This window comes from Euphorbia lathyris, chromosome 3 (assembly GCF_963576675.1).
Source record: "Euphorbia lathyris chromosome 3, ddEupLath1.1, whole genome shotgun sequence".
Classification (NCBI taxonomy): domain Eukaryota; kingdom Viridiplantae; phylum Streptophyta; class Magnoliopsida; order Malpighiales; family Euphorbiaceae; genus Euphorbia; species Euphorbia lathyris.
The window spans coordinates 4,364,164-4,386,570 of record NC_088912.1 but is presented as its reverse complement, the minus strand read 5'-3'; the positions used below and the strand labels follow the sequence as shown (position 1 = coordinate 4,386,570).

Below are 22,407 nucleotides of genomic sequence, written 5' to 3'. Positions count from 1 at the left end.
ATCCTTATCAATTAGGGATTTATTATTCCCATGTAAAATTTGGGGGATTGAAATGTTTAGTGCTTTTACTCTAAATCGTAGAAAATATAATATTTACTAGTCTTACAAAATAATAGCGTTTAAATTTTTTTGATGGAAATAGGTGTGTTTCTGAACTTTTCACGAAAAACTTGTTTTTTGAGATTTTTATAAACAGTTGTTCGTAGTTATTTGAGAGTGATAAAATTATATTTTTTTTTTATTTTACACAAAAAGCATTTTTCTTTTTTAACGTTATTTATATCTATATAATATTATTCGAAAAACTAGGTTTTGCTCCGTTCAATAAATTGTTTTTAATTTTTTTACTTTTTTATAAATTATTTGTATTAATTTATGCAATTAGTTATTTGTTGATTAATTTAAAATATGCTCATATTAGACATTTTACATACAAATAGAAATATTTCAGTATAATTTTACCAAATACTATGAATTAAATAACTAATAGCAAATAACTAACAACACCAAACAAATGGATACAACATCAAACTGCTAACATCAACAACAACTATTACCTAACAGTTGAACCAAATATGACATTTGCGCTAATTTAACACTAACTTTTTCAACGAAGATAAATTTTAGCCATGCCCTATCGAAAATTTGAAAAAACTGGTTTGACTATTATTTAATTCTCACATCAGACATTTCAAACAATTTTGTCGCTAAATTGAAACAGTTTCGTAGAATTTTAGTTGGATTTTTTTCACTATATTAATAACACAATTTTTTTTAAGTTTGTTAGTAATACACTGAATATCTTACACATAATTGATAGGATTTGGAGGGTATGAAGTGATAGTTAAAAAACAGTCAACCAATTTTTTTCGATAATGTAGGGGCTAAAAATGATCTTACATGAAAATGTTAGGATTAAATTTGAACAATTTTAATATGCAGGCTAAATCTATACTTTCATCAAAACGTTAGGGTTAAATTGCATTTTAAAATACGTATATGTTTAATCAAAATATTTGATCATATTAAACTTGTTGAGTAAACTTTATTTGTGTGAAACATGTGTAATATTTTAATTGTAATTTCACTACTAATCAAATCGTATTAGAATCTCGTAAATTAAATTGGTAACAAGATGATATGTATAAATTAAAATAAAGTTCCTTGATGTAGCTGGGTAGTTTGCGGAAATATTTGTAGGGGTTCATAGAAAGTTCCCTTGGTTAGAGCGTCATGGACAACCTCTAGGTTGAAGCACTTAACTTGGGAGGTCAGGTGATGAAAGCTAGAAACAAAATTTATAAGTGGCCATGTCGGCCTCTGTTGCATGTTGTTCAGATCCCAACTGATTTTTCTTACCTTAGTTGTTGCCGCTAAGAATGATAGAAAATGATTTTTGACGAGGTTAAAAGTGTCGATGAATACTGGGCTAAACCCCTATACCATTAATGCGCACTTACAGATAGAGTGGTGGGAAAACTTTACATATGATATCATCGTTTTTGGAATATAAGGTTATGGTGCTCATGAATGGAGCCACATAGTCATTAGTGTCTTCAGTGCCGTCGTAGAAGGTTAGGCTGGTGCTCTTGCAATCATTTGGAAAACGAGTGTCAATGATTTGGTACACTAACATCACGTTTCGTTCATTACCCCTCCCAAAACTCTTTTGTCAAGGAGACTCTAAATATTTGATTCTAGTACGTCTTCAACTTCCTGCGGAGCCTATGTTTATGGTTTCGAGGTCAGTTGGGCTATTGCGGGTTAGTGATAAGAGTAGATAGTTGCAGCCTAGCTATGAGAGGATCGGATGTGCCGTTGGCGGAGTGACTTCAATAAGGAAGTTGAGGCTGAGGGTCGTTGCTGCAGAGTTGCTAGTGTCTTGAGGAACAGCCCGTCCAAGTATCCTGCTAGACCATGTTGCATTTACATTAAGCACAAACAGAGATGAAAATTAATCTTGCAATTAATTATTTTGTAAAGTTAATTGCTTAAAAAACACAAGGAAAAGGGACATGTCTGATGCCTCAATATTGAATTCTTCCATGAAGCAATGCAAGCTCTACTTGTGTATAATTAATCAAAAGCATAAGATATAGAACGCGGTCCATAAAAGAAGGGTGCAAGTCGAACTTTGAGCTTTTACAGTTCAATCAGATCAATCAAAAGTTTGACTTTTCACATGTTAACCACACACACATAGAGATAGATGATTCATGGAGTCACCTAGGCATTATTTGGATAAAATCAGTTGCAAGAAAATAATCAACTCAATTCCTACATTATTTACAATTATCTCAATTTAGCTTATTAAAAAAAAATTGTGTACAATTATCTCAATTTGTTACATGGAAATAGCTAACCTATGCATGTATATATTTCATAGGGTAAATAATTTATTAGTCCCCTCTTTTTTATCTAACAGGCTCTTTTGTCCTCCTATTTTGAAAAACACACTATAAGATCTCTAACTTTTGTCAATATTAATTATTTGTTCCATCTGTTTATTTTCTTTTAGATTTTTTACCGTTATATTTGACATAAATAGAGAGACAAAAAATAATAGAGTAACATGGTTATTTGGTATCTACCATGGCTGTCCTAAAAGCTAAGATATATTCGATTAAAAATCTAAAAAAAACTAGACAGAGTTGCCAAATGGTTAATATTGACAAAATATAGAGACCTTAAAATGTGTTTTTCAAAGCATCAAGCAAAAAACAAAAAGCAAAGCAATAATTAACATCAATTATCTATATAATGACCATTGATAATGAAATTATTCCCCTGCCACAAAATGTTATCTTATTAACATAAGTATTTCACCAAACAGAAAACATAATAACCAAGAATGCAACATATCACACCAATGACCACATATCCGACAGAAGATTATATCTATAATAACTGACTGCCAAAAGGCAGTAATGTTAGCATATTGTTGTACCAAATCCTTAGAAAATGCAATAGATCAGTCTACAAAATTCGTGTACAACAAAATTCAATTCCAGAATAGAAATGCAGCTTCAAGTGGTGAAGCAGTAAAATACAGAAAGAAAGTCATATATACCTGAATTGAAATCCTCTTAGAAAGAATGTGCCTTAACACGTCGGAATGGAGAACGCCTAACAACCGTCAGAATCAGTTTTGTATATGTTAAATAATCTTTTCCATATATGCCAGGAACTTTCCAGCCATCTGAAATACATGGACTAAAAAGATATGCAAATCCTTTTTTTTTTTTGAAAAATAAAGTAAATCCACAAACCTTCACACAAACAATGTAGAACTCAACCGATTGATGTGACATAGCATCACAGAGTTCCGCGCTGTTCAGCTTATTGCAGTCTAGCTTGCTCATGGAGGGATGTCTTCATTTTTTATATCTTTGTCTTAGTGTTTTGTAATTGTTATATATATAACTTGTTGTTAATGATAAAGATTTGAAAGTTTTTCGGTTAACAACCCATTTCACTTCAAAATCACAATTTTTAGCTTCTTCTAACTTCATCAAGTCCAAAGACTTTCTAGTAGAAGGGAAAATATATATTTCTCTACCAAGCATCAAAATTGCAAGATCAAGATTGCCAATTTCTTTCGCCTTATATTGCCTTTGCAGACTAATACACACAAATACAAATTGTAATAATAATAATAATTATTATTATTAATTATTATTATTATTATGATTGTAATAAACTCAGTGTGACAAAAAGTATAAAGTTCATATAAGTCTCATTTTTAAAAATTGTACTTAACTAAGAATAACATAAATAAAAATAGTATTCTAATAACAAATACTATTTCGACAATATTTTACAGTTGATGTGCCAAAAAAGTTACAAATCTCAATAGCATAATATAGAAATAAATATAAATTATCAAGTGAAGATTATAACACACAACCATAATTAGGTGCTTCTTGCTCGTGAACTGAGTACCTCAATAGTATGGATTAATCCGTATTTCCAAATGATGAACCCTCTTGTTTCTCTTTCTGTCACTTTAAATTTGAATGTGTAAATTCAGTCCCTCTGTTATTATTTGATAACATTTGACGTCTAGAATATTCTTATAGATGAAATATTACTCCCTTCATCATCCATTAGCTTTAAAATTACTTTTTGAATACCGCTATAAAACATATATATACTCTTTTTATCTTTTTTTTTTATAATTTACATATATACTCTTTTAACTATTTCTTTGGAAAAATATTTAAATACGTACTTCAAATATTATTGATGGAAATAGAAGTGAGTTTGGTCTTTCACAATTTGGAGACTGTAAACTGATTTGGGACAAAATAATGCTTGTGACATTTTTTTGTTAGGATTATTTTGTTGCATTTTTCTTTTAGGAAAAAGAATGTTTTTGGTATAATGTTAAACTCGGAGGGTATTTTTGTCTAATGATTTTTATCTGCTAAGCTTAGACATGTTTATGTGCAGGGATCGGGCCAGATATAATCGAGTTTGATACTAACTCATATGGTTTTATTTGTATGAGGTTTAAGTCAATGGGCTTCGACCGTGTATTCCGAAGCCAACATTTGGGCCCCATCATATTAAGGCTCATGAACATACTTCTCTTCAGCTACAAAGCATTAGGAGTCTCTTAAGGACTTGCCTAGGGTGACCTGTGGATCGATAATTAGCCAGGATTTCAAAGACACGTTCCCCAAGTTCACATTTCTCACAGAAAGGAAATATAGGGTCCGAAGACCAATTAAACGTTGTAACTTGCTCAGGTACACACTTTGTTGCCTGTAAATAGCTTGGTAGTCAAAGCTAAAGGTAAGTAACCCTATATATTCTCACTCATTCTCATTGCTTTCATGTTATTAAATGCTTCGCTAAGTATTTGTCTGACTAAGGCATCAGAGAGGGTTTGCTGGAACTCCGACCTCTTTTTTGACGTTTGTTATCATCCTTAGGTCATCAGAGAGCTGTCAGATAGTAGATTTCAAAAAGAAAGACATCATTTGGTGCGGTGAGCGTGAAACGCTTTTGGTAAAAGATGGTTTGATGCGAGGGAGCGGCTGTTGTACCACATTATAGTAAGAAACACCCTCCCTATGAACATTTTGTAATTCTTTCGCTACTCGTTCTTTATATGGCTTAAGTTCCATTGCTTCATCCCGTTGAACCACATAGCTAGCATGCTTTGCACCTGCCTCTGGAAGAGCTTCCTTCATTTGGAATGCCATGGTGACTCTCAGTATTGGAATTTATCTTCCTGGAATTAGATCTGCCATTAATATCTATAACTATATACCAACAATATGAATATCATCATCTCATCAAAATAAAACAACGAAAATTCAAAAATAAAAAATAAAAGCAGGATAATGCTCTATTTTGAATATTAAACATAATAGCAGGTTCTCCTAGCTTTTTTTTCAATATTTAATTTTCAGTTTTATCAAATATCATATGATTCTTAGCACTTTCTCTTACATAATCAGGGGCAGGACAATAATTTGATAATTACATAAGGTATATATATATATATATATATTCCACTTTATTTTTGAAAATTATAAAAATAAAAAGAGAAATGAATAATGAAATATTAGTTTAATTAAAGTTCATTTTACTCTGTTATTAAATGTGTTCTCCAAAATGATAGTTTCTCATTGTCTATATATATATATATATATATATAATTATGGATGAAAAAAACAGTGAAATTAGTCGATCCGGAAGAAAGCATATAGAGAAAACAAAGGAATCATATCTCATCTCTTTCATATAAAAACATAATTCTCAATTATCCAATACATATATCCATACATAGATCTTCCAAAGGAACTGCACATAAATAATTTTAGTAATTTATTCCGCATAGGTTGCAGCCGCATTCATTTCCAACCCGCTTAATTTTGGGTACAGATAAAGTTCAAAATAACATATAGAGATTAATTTATTAAAAGTGACAAAATACTTGACAAATGTTAGGAATATTTAATAAAAAGCTAAAAAGTAATTTAAAAACCTAAAATTAACAACACAATAATAAATTACTATTAAAGTAAATAAAAATAAAATAAAAGATATAAAATAGTCCCTAAAACCGTACTAAAAGATAGGGGTTTTTGACCCCTATCACGGAGCCGTACTTAACTTCTCATTAATCAATGCGAAACTGCTCTCTTGCTCATCTTCCCACTTGAAGCCTCTTCCCTTCTTCAAACATTCGTTCATGGGAGCAACGATATCGCTGAAATTCCGAATGAATCGCCTATAGAAGGTAGCCAGTCCATGGAAGCTCCTAATGTCCTCAACGGTCTTCAGAGTCGGCCACTCCCGAATAGCTCTAACCTTTTCTTCATCAACCCGAATACCATTCCCACTCACAATATACCTGAGGAACACTAAACTCTCCATCATAAAATCACACTTCTTCATGTTAGCAAATAGTTGTTTCTCCCCGAGTAATACCAATACGGCTCTCAAATGCCCTACATGTTCCTCCAACGTCTTACTATGGATGAGGATGTCATCAAAGTAGACCACTACGAACTTCCTAATCACCAGTCGAAGGACCTGGTTCATCAACCTCATGAAGTGCTCGGTGCATTGGTCATTCCAACCGACATCACTAGCCACTCATATAACCCGTCACGCGTCTTAAACGACATTCTTCCATTTATCTCCCACCTTAATCCGGATTTGGTGGTACCCACTTCTCAAATCAATCTTCGAAAAGACCTTGGACCCACTCAATTTATCAAGCATATCATCAAGTCGGGGAATCGGAAACTTGTACCGTATAGTGATCTTGTTGATGGCCCGACTATCCATACATATCCTCCACGACTCATCTTTCTTATGTGTCAATAATGCCATAACCGCACACGGACTCATGCTCTCTCTCACATAACCCATCTTGATTAGCTCCTCCACTTTCTCCTTCATAATCTCACTCTCTTTAGGGCTCATTCGGTAATGAGGGAGACTAGGAAAACTAGCTCCCGGTACAAGGTCAATGTGGTGTTGAATGTCCTTTAGAGGTGGTAACCATGTGGTAGCTCTTCCAGAAAGACATCTGGAAATTCATTAAGCAATCTCCCCACATCCTCTAGAACCTCTCCTTCTTCACTTCGTACCCCATCCGATGGCATGCTAGCTTTCACCATCACTACATAGACCATTTGGCTCTCCTCACACTCGTAGATAAAAGACTTGTGAGTAGGACAAACAATGAAGGTAGATTTCCCTTTCGCTTTCGTTTGCCCCACAATGGGTGTGAGCACATATCGAACCCCATCCTTCAAAAATCGATAGGTGTTCCTCCGCCCGACATGAGTCGCATCTCGATCAAATTGCCAAAGGACGTCCTAATAGTAAGTGGCAAGCGTCCATCTCCACCACGTCACAATAAACTTCATCGCGGTGCTCACCAATCTCAAGAGGTACCCTACATCTTTGGGTGACTTTCATCTCCCCAACATTCTTGATCCACCCGAACCTCTTGGCCGCGGTGTCGTTAATGATGTTCTCTTGGCTGCCCCTATCTATTATAACATTGTACTTCATCCCCTGTACAAGGCATCGGGTCCGGAATAGTTGGTGCCTTTGATCCGCTTGTACTTTACTCGAGACCAAGAGTCTCCTCACTACATGTATAGCTCGGCCAACATCATAGTCTCCATCCTCCTCATCATCAATCGGGTCACAACATACATCCCCTCAATCGGGTCACAACATATTCGTCGTCATACCGCTCAACCATGTTGGCACTTCTTCTCTTGGGACATTCGTAGGAGCGATGACCCAGCTCGTTGCATCGAAAACACTTAAATGGAGTTGGTCTTGCATAGGGATTATTGCCCCTAGGAGGTTGTGCCGCCTTAAAAGGCCTTACATCCCCACTCGATGCTTTACCCGCACTAGGAGCCTTAGAATCACTCGAGCTAGCAGTTCCCTTGCCTTTGTCAACTCCCTTGGGAGTCCCGCTCCCCCCATATGCATTCTCGATTCCGACTCTCCTATACCCGTCACGTCCCCTCAAACTCAATTGAGACTCGACCTTCAATGCGAGGTTCGGAGCATCTTGGACCCGAATGACCATTTGCGTTCCTATCCGACCATTTTTTTCTTTAATATTGAAATCGCATATATTTCAAATAAGGTAAATTCATCATTTATATCCTACTATTTTAAAATTAGTTTACCAACATGTTATAACATCACATATTTAAACAAAAACCAACATTCTAAGATATTTGAGAAATTCTATTATGATCCCGCTCCGTTGGACCTTGCCAATAGAAACATAACAATTATGCACTTTCTTTCCTTTCACCAGTCATCTCCCAATGAGGTAGCATGCTTCTCTATTTTAATTAGCTGGGTACATTGTACCCGGTCCACGGTAGAAGTTATCGTTATAGAGGTTATTAATCCTCAAAATTATTTTATATGGGTTCATGATTATCACTTTATGGTCGTTCCTACTTTCTTGAGAAAGTGTTCCTACCGAGTTAAGCTTGGTTTAATCCTTAGTAGTCCATTCCTCTCGTCGAAAATTGACTGGATTGTATTAATTAGAGCCGAGATTCTGAAAGCATTTCTCAATACTAGGATGTTTTATCATGTGATTCTAATGTGTGTGATTGTTTCATTTATCAATGTGTTCACTTTTGTTATTTGTTATTTGATTTATGTGTTCACTGAGAGCTCTGTACTGAAATAAAGTTCTAGATTTCATTAATAAATTACACTAAGATTTAGTGAATGATGGATTACTAAGTTATTAACTCTTTTGTGGATTTTTTTTTTTGAATGTTTGTATTGTTTTGTGGTTCTGGCACAATTCATCTTCCATTCCGGTTGTGACTATCCACAATGGCAGAGAAAGAATTGAATCAAATTAAATTTTATATTTTCTATTTCTGTGTGCTACACAATAAGATAAAATTCTTGAAAAGAGCAATATTAAACCAATTAATTTGCCAAAAAATATAAATTTTCTTTAAAATAGTTTCTGTTTTGTATTATCACCTTAACAAAAAAAAAAAAAACTTCTAAAATTACACATAAATCAAAATTTCAATATTAAACCTGAGTTGAATTCGATGTAACCCTTATACACTTACTTAACCCTCCATTCTAGTATCCAGGTAATTGTATTTATAAGGCTATAGATGTTCATTAAAGACTAAAATGGTTTTAAAAGTTCTAAATAACATCGTATTCTTGTCCAATTGCATTTCGATAACTCTTTATTATTGTCTATTTGCATTTAATAACCCCATTTTTTCTAATAACATTGAACAACCCTAAAATTTCAATTGTCTATTTGACATTTTCTTTTAGATACTTATCGAGCTTTGACACGTGATGGAGGATGTTTCCTATTTTTTAAAAATCCAACAAATTCTATAGAAACATAGAGGTTATTGAAGCAATTGGATAAGAATAGAATTTATTTATGACCTTGAAAATCTGGGGCAAGTTAAAATTTTAGAACATTTTTTTTCAATTGAAAGCAGAGGACGAAACAAAGAACAAATATATGACATAATACAAGAGAAATCTAAAATGTAAAATGATATTAACAAACTAATTAACAATATAAACTTAAAGGATAATTCAGAGATAATAGGTACATTATCTCTAAGAGTAACAATCGAAAAACAAAATCAAAGATTTTGAATACATAATTCTGCCAATGATAGAGGGGCAAAAATGTAATTTTCACTTGGGAGACTAGTTCTAGTTCTAGACCGTTGATTCATCTTTGATCAGATGGTCCAAAATAAAACTCTATCTTCTTGCATATAAAAAGGGTTTATTCTCTCTCCTCTTATTCATGTTCCACCTCTCCCCTTCTTTTCTCTCAAACGGCAGATCTAACTATCTCTTTCTCTCAAACCTTTTTCTTGCTGTCTTCCTTTTAGTGAACTCTTTTTATCTTGTTGGTTGATTATGCTATAGTTGGTGTCACAGTACAACATAGGGAAGTCCCTCTAATCTTGATTATTCTAAACTTAGGGCATGTTAGGTCAATAATCTACTTGTATCTCCTTGTCTCTTCTTGCTATTTGTGATTTTATGATGTGAATGTAGGTTGGAATAGAGGGCTTACAGATCTTGAAGCGAAAAGAGGAAAGGGGGATTTCACTGCCGAATAATGGGACTGTACAAGTAAAGGCATGTGGTGGGATAAATCTTGAAAATGAAAATGAAAATGAAATGGCTACATAGGTCTGAAGTTGATGCAACGGGTGGAATAGCTGCTGGGCTCCTGAAGGTGCAGAAGTTGGAGCGTTCCATTGGCCAACTAAAAAACCATGGTATTATTCATTCTTTATAACTGATTCATCTTGCTTTTAGTTTGTAGTCATTGTTTTCTATTATGTACTCTTCATTAAATTCACTAACACATTGTAATATATCTGGGATTAAAAGTTTGTGAATTGTAAAAATTATTTGGATTGGACATTATTGCTACGAATCTGGTGGAGTGAGTGAGGGTTAAAATACATTGGTTGTCCTTAAACTTTTTATTAAGTTTTACAAATACCACAGAAGTTTCATTGTGTCATGGAACTTCCCTAAGCTTCAACACTATGAACATTGTATATTTGTTTTTTTCTTTCATAAGTGTGTTATATTTGAAAATATTTAATAAGATGACTTTACATATCTTGCAGACTTGTGAATGGGATTGGCCAGTAAATACATGTGTTGTTTGTGTACAATCATATAAAGAACCATTATGGGTAGATCTAATATAAGTTATGTTGTTGTCAAATTATTGACGTGTTTGATTCTAACTAAGGTAATCAATTTGTTAATTCAAATCTCTGTTGTCTTCAATTGCAGCAACTCTATGAAATTTGGTATTGCCCTTGGTACCCTCTTTGTTGGTCCATGTGGCTTGATTGTATGTTTTTTATCACATAGTTTTTATGTTGGTCACTCATATGTGATCTTTTGATCACTGATTTTTTTTTTTTTTTTTTTTTGTATGTTAACAAAATGATTATGTTTAGTGTTCTGATAAGTTTTGTAATTATGATAAATGTCTTTAGTGTTTAGATTTCTAATTAAGTATGAACTACATGCATGGTTCATGTTCAACTATATTAATATTTTCAAGATTATATTTATATGATGAGAAAGAGAGATTCATCAATTACAATATTCACTGATTATGATCTGAAATTAGTCTAATGAATTTTCAATTGTTAAATCATGCTAAAGAAGTAATAAATTAGAACCTATTTTATTTTTAAATCATGCCCTGACCACCTCTTTTATTTACTTATATCCCAATTTCAATTGTTCTATTTTTTGTTGGATCTAAATTGTTGTTTCTATTTCCTACTTTCATGTGACACAAGAAACACATTTCAATTCAGACCTTCCTGATACAATATTTTTTTTCCTTTTAATTTTTCGTTATAAACCTCATAATTATAGGACTTACCTATTTTAATTTTCCTCTTCATTTTTCACATAATGTGAATATTGATATTGCATGTTTTAAGTTGTTGGATTGTTTTATCCTTCAATATTTCACTGCATTTAAAATGGACTTTTATAGGACTTTTCTACCTAGAATAATAAAAACATAACATTATTAAAGGAAGTCTTTGCGGATACTTTGCTAGTTTAGCTTTCGACTAAATTGTTAAGTGTTCAACTTGGTTATTTTAGTTGCTTTTGTTTCCTTTAACCTATATAGACAAGGAAGCAAGGTCTTCATTTTTTTATTTAAATCGAAACCCATGGAAACGATTACTTTAACTTAGTTAATTTTGTGTAGGAAAAAGGATGGTGAGGAAACCAGAACAAAATTTATGTCAAGATGTCGGTGCACCCCTAGAGCTTGACATTCTATCACTTATTGCAGAATGTCGCCAGCGAAAACCATCTCGAACAGCCAAGGTAAGGCTTGCTGATTCTCATAAAGTGGGTTACTACTGTTTTACGGAACAGCTAGTTAAAAAGGAGCTATTTAATCTTCTCTCGTATGATTTGTTTTCACTTTTTCTTTCATCGAGAAGGTTGTTAAAGTGCTGCAGTTTTGAAGTATAAAATATATAGTTCAGGCCTAGGATTTCAAGCTGCCTGCAAAGTTTCCAGTGGTCTTTTCTTAGAAAATAAGATAACTAGTTAGTTTCCTGCACATTGCATTGAACTTTTTAGTTTAAATGTAGGGAAGGTATTTTCATGATCCAAAAAATTGGTTAGACCAATTAGACGTGTTTAACTATGAAAGGCACGTAGCATACCTCCACCACTCATATTCTGCAAAATCAAAATCTTAATTAAACATAACAATTTGAAAAACAAATCAATTCAAGAGATTTGGTTACTTACCAGGAGCTATGTAATCATCAGCAAACACTTGATTCTATGCTTCAAAAACTCATCCAAAAGTATGTTGCTCGACTTGACATCTCTGTGAATTATCGGTCTGTCACGTCCATGATGCAAATACTTCATTTAGTGCTACAAAACAAATGTATCACAGCATAGATCAGATTAGCTATAAAAAAGAACAATGAGCCTTAATTGAGGCATCTTAGCCCAACTTCAAATAATTATTTTCTAAACAATGTCACAAAATTTTTTTTTTTTTTGAAATTAACAATGTCACAAAATTAAAATGAATAAATTATGTAAAGAAATTATCCTCAAGGCTCCAAAACAAGCCAATGACATTTTCTCAACAAAGAGCCACACGGCACCATTTATATCTCTTCTATCCAAGCTCGAATTACTTCTTTTTCTTTTTCATTTTAATTTCTCTATTAGAAAAATTAAATTTGAAAAATAGAAGAAATGCAAATAGTCGAGTTTAACCATATTCTTCAGGCATCTGAACAATATAAAACAATGGGACTCCATCCATCATATCACACGCTTCTCTCCCTCATTTTGGGGGCAAAATGTCCTTAATTGAGATATACTAGTTAGAAAAAGGAAAACACTTATGCTGATATATTTTAATACAGCACTCACCTAATGATGTAGTAGGGGCTGGAGAGCCAATAGAAAAGGAAACAAAATAGTTTTTGAGGCTTGTAAACATAATCCAAATGCGGGTACCTAATCCAAAATCCCTTTTACCCCGGTTTCTTCCAAACTGATATTGAATTTCTAAGCATGGAAAGAAAGATGTCTGGTATCATAGGGTCATTCATATCTATTATGACACCCTCAAAATCATCATTAGATGCAGCAACCGTTTCACATGATTAAAATCATTTTCAATTGGTGCATGATTTCCTAAAACTAACACAGATCCAACCAGAATTGACTCCCCCAAGAAGTTCAACGACATGAGGGTTGTCAAACAAATATTATCTTCATGAATAAAAAGATTCTCTATTTTAATTTCTAATTTAGTGAAAATTAAGTCCTAAGTTACAGAGCAAAGCCCCAATCTAAAATAAATAAATAAAACATTACATAGAGATATATTTACCTCAACGATATTACAGAGCAAACCCCAATCTACTTAGTGAAACTATCATGTGTTATAATCAGTAAACAAAATAGGCAAATAAATAAACAATGATATGTCAATATACACACAGATCATGTCGAGAAAATGAAGAGCAGGTTGTAGCAAAAAGCTTTCCTTGTTTCAGCATTAGCTTGAATCATTTGCTTCAATTACATGAAGGTAATCAATTTAAAGGAACCCATATCTATCTTTGAGCAGCATTAGAACCATGAAAATTAAAAATTAAAAATTAACCCAAGAACTAGGGACTTATCATATCTTATCTTGACTCCAACTGTTTATGCTGGATTAACTTTTCCTGGTAACCAAAGCAGTATTACGTTATGTTGCATGTTATTCTTCATTGCTTATCTTTAAATTTCTTTTTTCTCCATGAACCTGGATGTGTAAAAGTTGGGTCAGACACAAATATATGATAATTTACACACAAAAGAGAAATAGAGAATCTCAATTTCTAGCCAGAGAACTACAACAATTACTTTATTTGCCAGATAATTGAAAGAACAAAAGGTTTAGGTAAGGTTAAAAATGTTTGAAACTGAAAATCCGATGGTAAACTGTACATTACAAAGGCAAAGAGAAGGGATACCAAGAAAGCTTACTGGTGTAGTCCTGGGATGGTATGAAGCGTAATATGAGAGAGGAGAAGTGATTTTGATGGATTTCCCAATTTAAGTGACAGAAGACCATGGATTAAAAAAGAGACATCTTTTAAAAAAAAAACTTAAAATTTTGTGGACCAGGGTAAAAACCCGCTAATTTTTTTTAGACTTTTATGCGGGACTTTACCAATCCGCCACTGATATTTATGTGCTATTTTTCAATTTTCTGTGGGGAATTCCAAAAAACCTGTGTATATACTTTTGTGGGGAACATGACTATCGCCACAATTTATACTATGTTTTGTGGGGGAAATTAAAACTCTGCCACAGTATATTCTACTAACTCTGACAAAATTATAAATTCACTAACTGGGTCGAAATTATAAATTTCTTGTACTGCAGTTTCAGAACTAGATACCATTATTTTTTTCCAGAACTAGTATACCACATGATTGCCTGGGCATTTGAAAGCTTGGAAGTGCTTCAATGTGGCTTTTGAGGGAGAAGAACCTTAGTTAGTTATATTAGAGCATCTCTAAAAGGGGTTGCTTAAAACACTGCCAAAACATATGCATGAACGACAATGAGCTAGAGGATATGTCTTTCATTGCCACCCGAACACAGTACAAGTGCAAAGGAATGACAATGTTCAAACTACCTCATTGATAGGTGCCTTGGGATCACTATATTCTTTAGAAGGCAATGCACTAATAAACTCATCATATTGGCATTGCAAAAAGTCTTCAAATTTATCACGTACTTCCGGCTTGGGTTGCGATCAAAGGCTGAAGATATGCATTGAAGCTGCTAGATGCTTTCAGTACCTATATATGGGTACTCTAAAGCAGTCATTCATGATGATTTCAGACGTTCAATAGCAGACTAGAAATTTATCAAACCATGTCAGTACAGCAGTGAAGGGAAGTTTCTCTTGATGATCTCAGTTAGTAGTTTCTCAAACAGCATGCCCTTCGATTCAGACTCTTGCAACGTCTCTACTGGATTTTGGGGAATAACAGCTTTATGATGTATGCTAGAAGGCATTTCCTGCTGGTTATGAATAAAATGTGTTTCAACTGCATGAGCTTGGTTTGTTGATGTTGATACATTCAATGGATCTGCAGCATCTAAAGATTGTTTGCCTTTTGCGAATGATTCATGGACCCATATGGTTGTGTTAGAACATATTTTACTCAATCTATGCTTAAATGTGCAAATTCTTATTATATAATATTTGAATTATTTAATTAATTATTTTTTCAAGATACCCAAATTGATAGTTTAGGTATCAACTGAGCCCTTGATTTAGTAAATTCTGACAAATGGTCCAAACTTTATAAAAAAAACATTTGTATCGAATCTTAATGAATTCTGACAAGGCAAGATTGGTGGCTAAAAGCTATGCTCAGAAGGAGAGAATTGATTATAATGAAGTGTTTTCTGTAGTTGTAAAATACATATCCATTAGAATATTGTTGGTCTTGACAGCCAAGTTGATTTGGAACTAGTACAATTGGCTGTAAAGGTCGCATTTTTACATGAGACTTGGAAGAGGAAATCTATGTGAATTAGCCAAAGGGATACAATGTTGCCAACAAAGAAAATTTAGTGTGGAAGTTAAACAAGTCGACGTATGGATTGAAGGAATTTCCAAGATGGATCATTTGCCTATCTTTTCCTTTATGTTGATTTCATCAAAAAATAAAGGAGAGATTGAGAAATTGAAGACTCAACCCAATCATTTGGATGAAGCCAATAAGATTCTCATTTTGAGAAAAGTACTAAGATACTTTGAAATGGATGAGAAATCAAAATCCGTTAGTACTACACTTGCTCCTCATTTTAAGCTCAATGATCTATATATCCAGAAAGTGATGAAGAATGATAATACATTTCAAATGTTCCATATGGGAAATTTATATGATGGTATGTAGGAGGCCTGACATTTCACAAGCAGTTGGAGTTGTGAGCATATATATGGATAATCATGGTAAAGCACATTGTCAAAATGTGAAGTGGATTCTATGGTATATCCTGCATACTGTGCATATTGATTTGATGTTTGAGCGGGATGATAAAGTTGGCAAATACATATTTGGATACTCCTCTAATTTTAAGGCTTAGTTGTTTTCTCTTTCTTTCTCTATTGTAATATTTACTTACTAAAATATTATTAGCAGTGTATGAGGACGTAGACAATATTTGTCGAACCTCGTTAAATTATCGTGTTCTCTCTATTTGTTTTATACTCTAGCTTTCAATTTGCTAGTAGATTGAGTAACAAATTTCGTCTCACTTCTGCTTTTAGTTGCTTTTTAGATTGTTTTCCATTTCTTCTTTTCTATTTGACACCTCTAGTGATCCATTTTATTTATCAATTTCATAAAAACAAATATAAAATATTTTTTATTTCATTTTATGAAACATATTTGATTTTTAAGATCTTAATACTTTAATGTGCAGTACAATAATATTTGCTAATTAAGTTATATGATTTGTTTTTTAAAAATGAAATTAAAGCTTAGTTGTTTTCTCTTCTTTTCTCTGTTGTAATATTTGCTTAGTAAAGTATTATTTGGTGGTGTTCAATGACGTAGACAATATTAGCCGAACCTCCTTAAATTATGTTGTTCTCTCTACTTGTTGATTCAATTTGCTTGACATAAGTTTATTTGGAACAAGGTGTTGTCTTCTTCACGTTTCATTATTTGTTGGCGAGTTTTAAAAGATGCACTCCCTACTAATGATCAGCTTCAATGCCGGGATTTGGTTATTGTCTCTCGCTGTTGTTTTTGTCGCCATCATTCCGAAACTATGGATCATGTCTTTATTCAATGGGCTTTTGCAAAACACTTTTGGGCTTCTATTGAAAATTTATTTGGTAAACGAATTCACACTAGGGGCTCCTTCTCGGACCTTATTCTGAGCGCTATGAGTCATTCTTTCTGTTCACAAGTTAGTGTTCCCTGGGCCGCTGCTATAATCAATGTTGTTTGGTTGATTTGGAGGCTCCAAAACCTCACATTTTTTTAAAACAATATCCCATTTTATCTTTTGGGCTTGGTCAGCTTTGGGGATTTATTTGGAAACTGAATTCTCGCAACACGGGAACTGTCAGAAATCACACCTACATTCCAAATGTATTAAAAATAAATGTGGAACATCTAAAAATTAAAATGTATAAAAATTCTTTTATTAAAAAATACTTTTAATCACAAAGCTGTCTCCAAAGAAATAATTTTTATAATCTAAAAATGTTTTATATTTCTGTAATTTCATTTTACTTAAGTAATTTTCTGGGCATTTAAAAATATTTTTCACATATTAAAAACAATTACAAAATCCTAATTAACTCAATATCAATTATTATGTGCATCCTAAAATAAATGAAATATTACAGAAAAATCTATAAAATTAATGAGCACGTGTTAGAGAGGACTAAAACATCGTGCATGTGTGGGGTGATATCTCATGGCATCCAACAACTTCCTTCTTTTCGCTGGCGTTGGGTTTTACGGATCATTTTCTCCTTATTCTGAGCGTTATGAGTCATTCTTTGGGTTCACAAGTTAGTGTTCTCTAGACAGCTGCTATAATCAGTGGTATTTGGTTGATTTGAAGGCTCCGAAACCTCGCATTTTTTTAAAACAATATCCCGATTTTATCTCTTGAGCTTCGTCAGCTTTGTGGATTTATTCGAAAAATGGGATTCTTGCAACACTAGAACTGTCGGAAAGAATTTGGGGGAGTTTCATTTCCTTCGGCAACTTAGAATTGCTGGTCGCTCCGGTTGTGTACCTCGTATTATTAGAGTTTCTTGGAATCCTCCAATGTCGGGTTGGTTAAAAGTAAATATTGATGAGTCAGCGTCGGGTTCTCCTAGTCAGGCTGGCGACATTTTCAGAACTTCCAAGGGGATTTCTAGAGGAAGTTTTTCTTTCTCTATTGGTCACTCTTTTGCTCATATCGTTGAATTAAGGGTAGCAATTTATGCTATTAGATTTTCTTGGAGAGGGGTTGGCATAGTCTTTGGTTACAATGTGATTCCATCTATGTTGTCAATCTTTTTCGGGTTCGTTCCAATGTTATTCTGTGGTTGATTCGTCAAGATTGGTTGGAATGCTTGGTACAGATCTCCAATATGAATTTTATAGTGTCTCATATCTACCGACGTACACACGTGTAGAGATCTCTTTCCCGATTGGAGAATTATAGTGGAAATCTAACACCCCTATCTCAAAACATGCTCATGAATAACCGCACAACCTTTTTGTAGTTGTTCTTGTGAGTAAACCATGTTGTATCTAAGATTCTCTGAAACTTCTCATGTTTATGATTTGTGCAGCCGTATTAATAGGCAATACTTGTCGTACCCTCTGAATAAACCACCTGCCCAAATACACTCTTGCATTGAGTATGTGTACCGACTCCAAATGACTCGTAACTGCCTCAATTTCAGTCTAGATGATTTCTTTATGTAAGCGACACCTTCTTATGTTTCTCTCCCTTCGGCTCAATCTAACTCGTTCGTTTGGGAAACGAGCAATCAGTGGGGTCCGGATTGTGCCGACTATAACTATCATGACACTTAAGAAAAGAAAACGATTATGTCATGAACTAAATCTTTCAGGGATCAAAAACCAACTTCGATCAACTTTTTTGATGAACATACAACTCACGACAAAAACACTTTTCCAAATTTCGTGTATGTATGATTATATTGGTTGCACAATATTTGCAAACAGAGTACATTAATACAGTTATACGCAACAAGCGATAATATTTAATTATCTATCATTAATTAATAATCAATGAATTAGAAAAAATATTTCTAATAATTACTTTTAATCACACGTACATTCCAAATGTATTAAAAATAAATGTGGAACATCTAAAAATAAAAAATATAAAAATCTTTTATTAAAAAATATTTTTAATCACAAATGGGGATTTAAAAATATTTTTCACATATTAATTTTAATTTAATTTTACTTTAACTAATTTTCTGGGGATTTAAAAATATTTTTAACATATTAAAAACAATTATAAAATCCTAATTAATTCAATATTAATTATTATTTGCATCCAACAATAAATTAGATATTACAGAAAAATCTATAAAATTAATGAGCACATGTTGGAGAGGGCTCACGCACCGTGCATGTGCACGGTGACATGGTGGCACATGTGGGCCATGCGCCACCCTCATGGCATCCATCAGCTTCCTTATTTTCGCTGGCTTGGGGTTTTCTGGATCTCTAAGTTCGATGACGTGATCGGTTCTAAATTTTGGTGACTGAAAATAGGCGTAATAGTACAAGCAGAACCTAATTGGTGCCCATTAAGTCGTGCAAACATGCCAGAACATTTCAGCAGCCATATGTCAATTTTGAAGGACCAAAAGCATCCCGAGAGACATTAAAAACATATTTTTGTGATATGACTCAACCAAGCATGCATTCTAAACTCATCACAATTTCACGCTAATTATATTACCAAACACTCTGTAAAAGGGTTTAGGATGAGAATGAGATGAAAAATATTACCCGTAACTAGTATGAGTTTACCGCTCTTGTTACCCGCACTACCCATTTTGTATCAAAATAAAGATTATCATTGTATGAAAATGAACTATTTATTTTTAATGTGTTTTAATTTATTGATTATTTGAATAATTTTTAATGTTTGTTAGTTTTTGGATGGTTTATTAAGTAATGTTTTGAATCCCATGCACATCCCGTTAAGGTAATGGTACGGGATGAGTACTTCAAAAAAATAAACATGTAAGGGTATGAGCCTATTCTGCAAAATAGAGAAGCTTGGTGGACAAAACATGGAAGATAAAGAAAATTAAAAAAAAAAAATACCACTAACATGGAAAATAATTATAGGATTCAACTTGATTATCATGGGCGAGAGGGGGAATGATCGATTCCATGATTTATTTGAATCAATTCCGATTCCATGGTTAAAATTCGTAAACCACATATTAAAAATGAGATTTATAAATAATTCGACAAAACATTTCATTTTTTTTTTCAATTCATACAACACATTAACATTTTTATTTTTTTTATATATTTTTTTATATTTATAAATATGTTAGTGATATGTTACTTATAAGTGATAAAATGACATACCTATAAAATGAGGATGAATAGATTTACAACCACGAATATAGAATTTAATAAATTATTCTCAAATTAACCGAACTTGTAATGGTTAAGAATAAAATGGTAACATTTCACATTAGAGTGAAATTATTTTTGAAATTAGGGGCATTTTTTATTTTACCCAAAAAAGAATTCAAATTTATGCTATATGGTTGTGTTAGAACATGTTTTACTCAATCTATGCTTAAATGTGCAAATTCTTATTATATAATATTTGAATTATTTAATTAATTATCTTTTCAAGATATAGTGAAAAAGAATATATATAAACCCAAATTGACAGTTTAGGTATCAAGTGAGCCCTTGATTTAGTAAATTCTGACAAATGGTCCAAACTTTATGAAAAAGCATTTGTATTGAATCTTAATGAATTCCGACAAGGCAAGGTTGATGGCTAAAAGCTATGCTCAGGAGGAGAGAATTGATTATAATGAAGTGTTTTCTGTAGTTGTAAAATACACATCCATCGGTCTTGACAGCCAATTTGATTTGGAACCAGTACAATTGGATGTAAAGGTCGCATTTTTACATGAGACTTGGAAGAAGAAATCTATGTGACTTAACCAAAGGGATACAAGGTTGCCGGCAAAGAAAATTTAGTGTGGAAGTTAAACAAGTCCATGTATGGATTGAAGCAATTTACAAGGAAGTGGTACAAGAAGTACATGATGGGACAAAAGTACACCAGAAGCAAATATGATCACTATGCATATTTATGGAAGCTACAAGATGAATCATTTGCCTATGTTTCCTTTATGATGATTTCATCAAAACAAAATAAAGGAGAGATTGACAAATCGAAGGCTCAACTGAATCAGGAGTTCGAAATGAAAGATTTAGATGAAGCCAATAACATTCTCATTTTGAGAAAAGTAGTAAGATACTTTGGCATAGATAAGAAAGCAAAATCAGTTAGTACTACACTTGCTCCTCATTTCAAGCTCAATGATCTATATATCCACAAAGTGATGAAAAATGAAAATACATTTCAAATGTTCCATATGGGAAATATATATGATGGTATGTTTGTGAGCATGTATATGGATAATCATGGTAAAGCATATTGTCAAACTGTGAAGTGGATTCTATGGTTTATCCTGTATACTGTGGATATTGATTTGATGTTTGAGCGGGATGATAAAGTCGGCAAATTCATAATTGGATACTCCTCTAATTTTAAGGGTTAGTTGTTTTCTCTTCGTTTCTCTATTGTAATATTTACTTAGTAAAATATTATTAGCAGTGTATGAGAATGTAGACAATATTGGTCGAACCCCGTTAAATTATAGTGTTCTCTATATTTGTTTTATACTCTAGCTTTGAATTTACTAGTCACTTCAGTAACAAATTTCGCCTCACTTCTGCTTTTAGTTGCTTTTTAGATTATTTTCCATTTCTTCTTTTCTATTGGAGACCTCTAGTGATCCATTTTATTTATCAATTTCATAAAAACGAATATAAAATATTTTTTATTTTATTTTATGAAAAATATTAGATTTTTAAGATCTCATTACTTTAGTGTGTAGTACAATCATATTTGCTAATTAAGTTATATGATTTTTTTTAAAATGAAATTAAAGCATAGTTGTTTTCTCTTCTTTTCTCTATTGTAATATTTGCTTAGTACATAGGCTTTAACCGACAGATCCACTACATAGGCTTCAAATTATGACTTTCTCCTTGCAACATATGTAATGACACATACTATGTATCTACAAGGTGTTGGCGTACGCGTGTAGAGATATCTTTCCCGATTGGAGAATTATAGTGGAAATCTAATACCCCTATCTCAAAACATGCTCATGAATAACCGCACAACCTTTCTGTATTTGTTCTTGTGAGTTAACAATGTTGCATCTAAGATTCTCTTAAACTTCTGATATTGCTTTTATGATTTATACAGCCATATGAATAGGCAATACTTGTTGTGTAACGACTCCAAATGACTCGTAATTGCCTCAATTTCAGTGTAGATGATTTTTTTATGTAAGCGACACCTTCTTATGTTTCTCTCCATTCGGCTCAATCCAACACGTTCGTTTGGGAAACGAGCAGTGGGGTCCGGATTGTGCCGACTATAACTATCATGGCACTTAAGAAAAGAAAAAGATAATGTCATGAACTAAATCTTTTGGGGATC

At 33.0% G+C, this 22,407-nt stretch overlaps 1 long non-coding RNA gene across 1 annotated transcript; it reads left to right on the top strand.

Annotated features, from left to right (window-relative positions):
* The first annotated feature begins 9,847 nt into the window (after positions 1-9,847).
* LOC136223890 (uncharacterized) lies at positions 9,848-15,354 on the top strand. Its single transcript, XR_010686185.1, has 3 exons — positions 9,848-10,304; positions 11,783-11,904; positions 14,497-15,354. It is a non-coding gene; the product is annotated as an uncharacterized lncRNA (long non-coding RNA).
* The last annotated feature ends 7,053 nt before the right edge of the window (positions 15,355-22,407 follow it).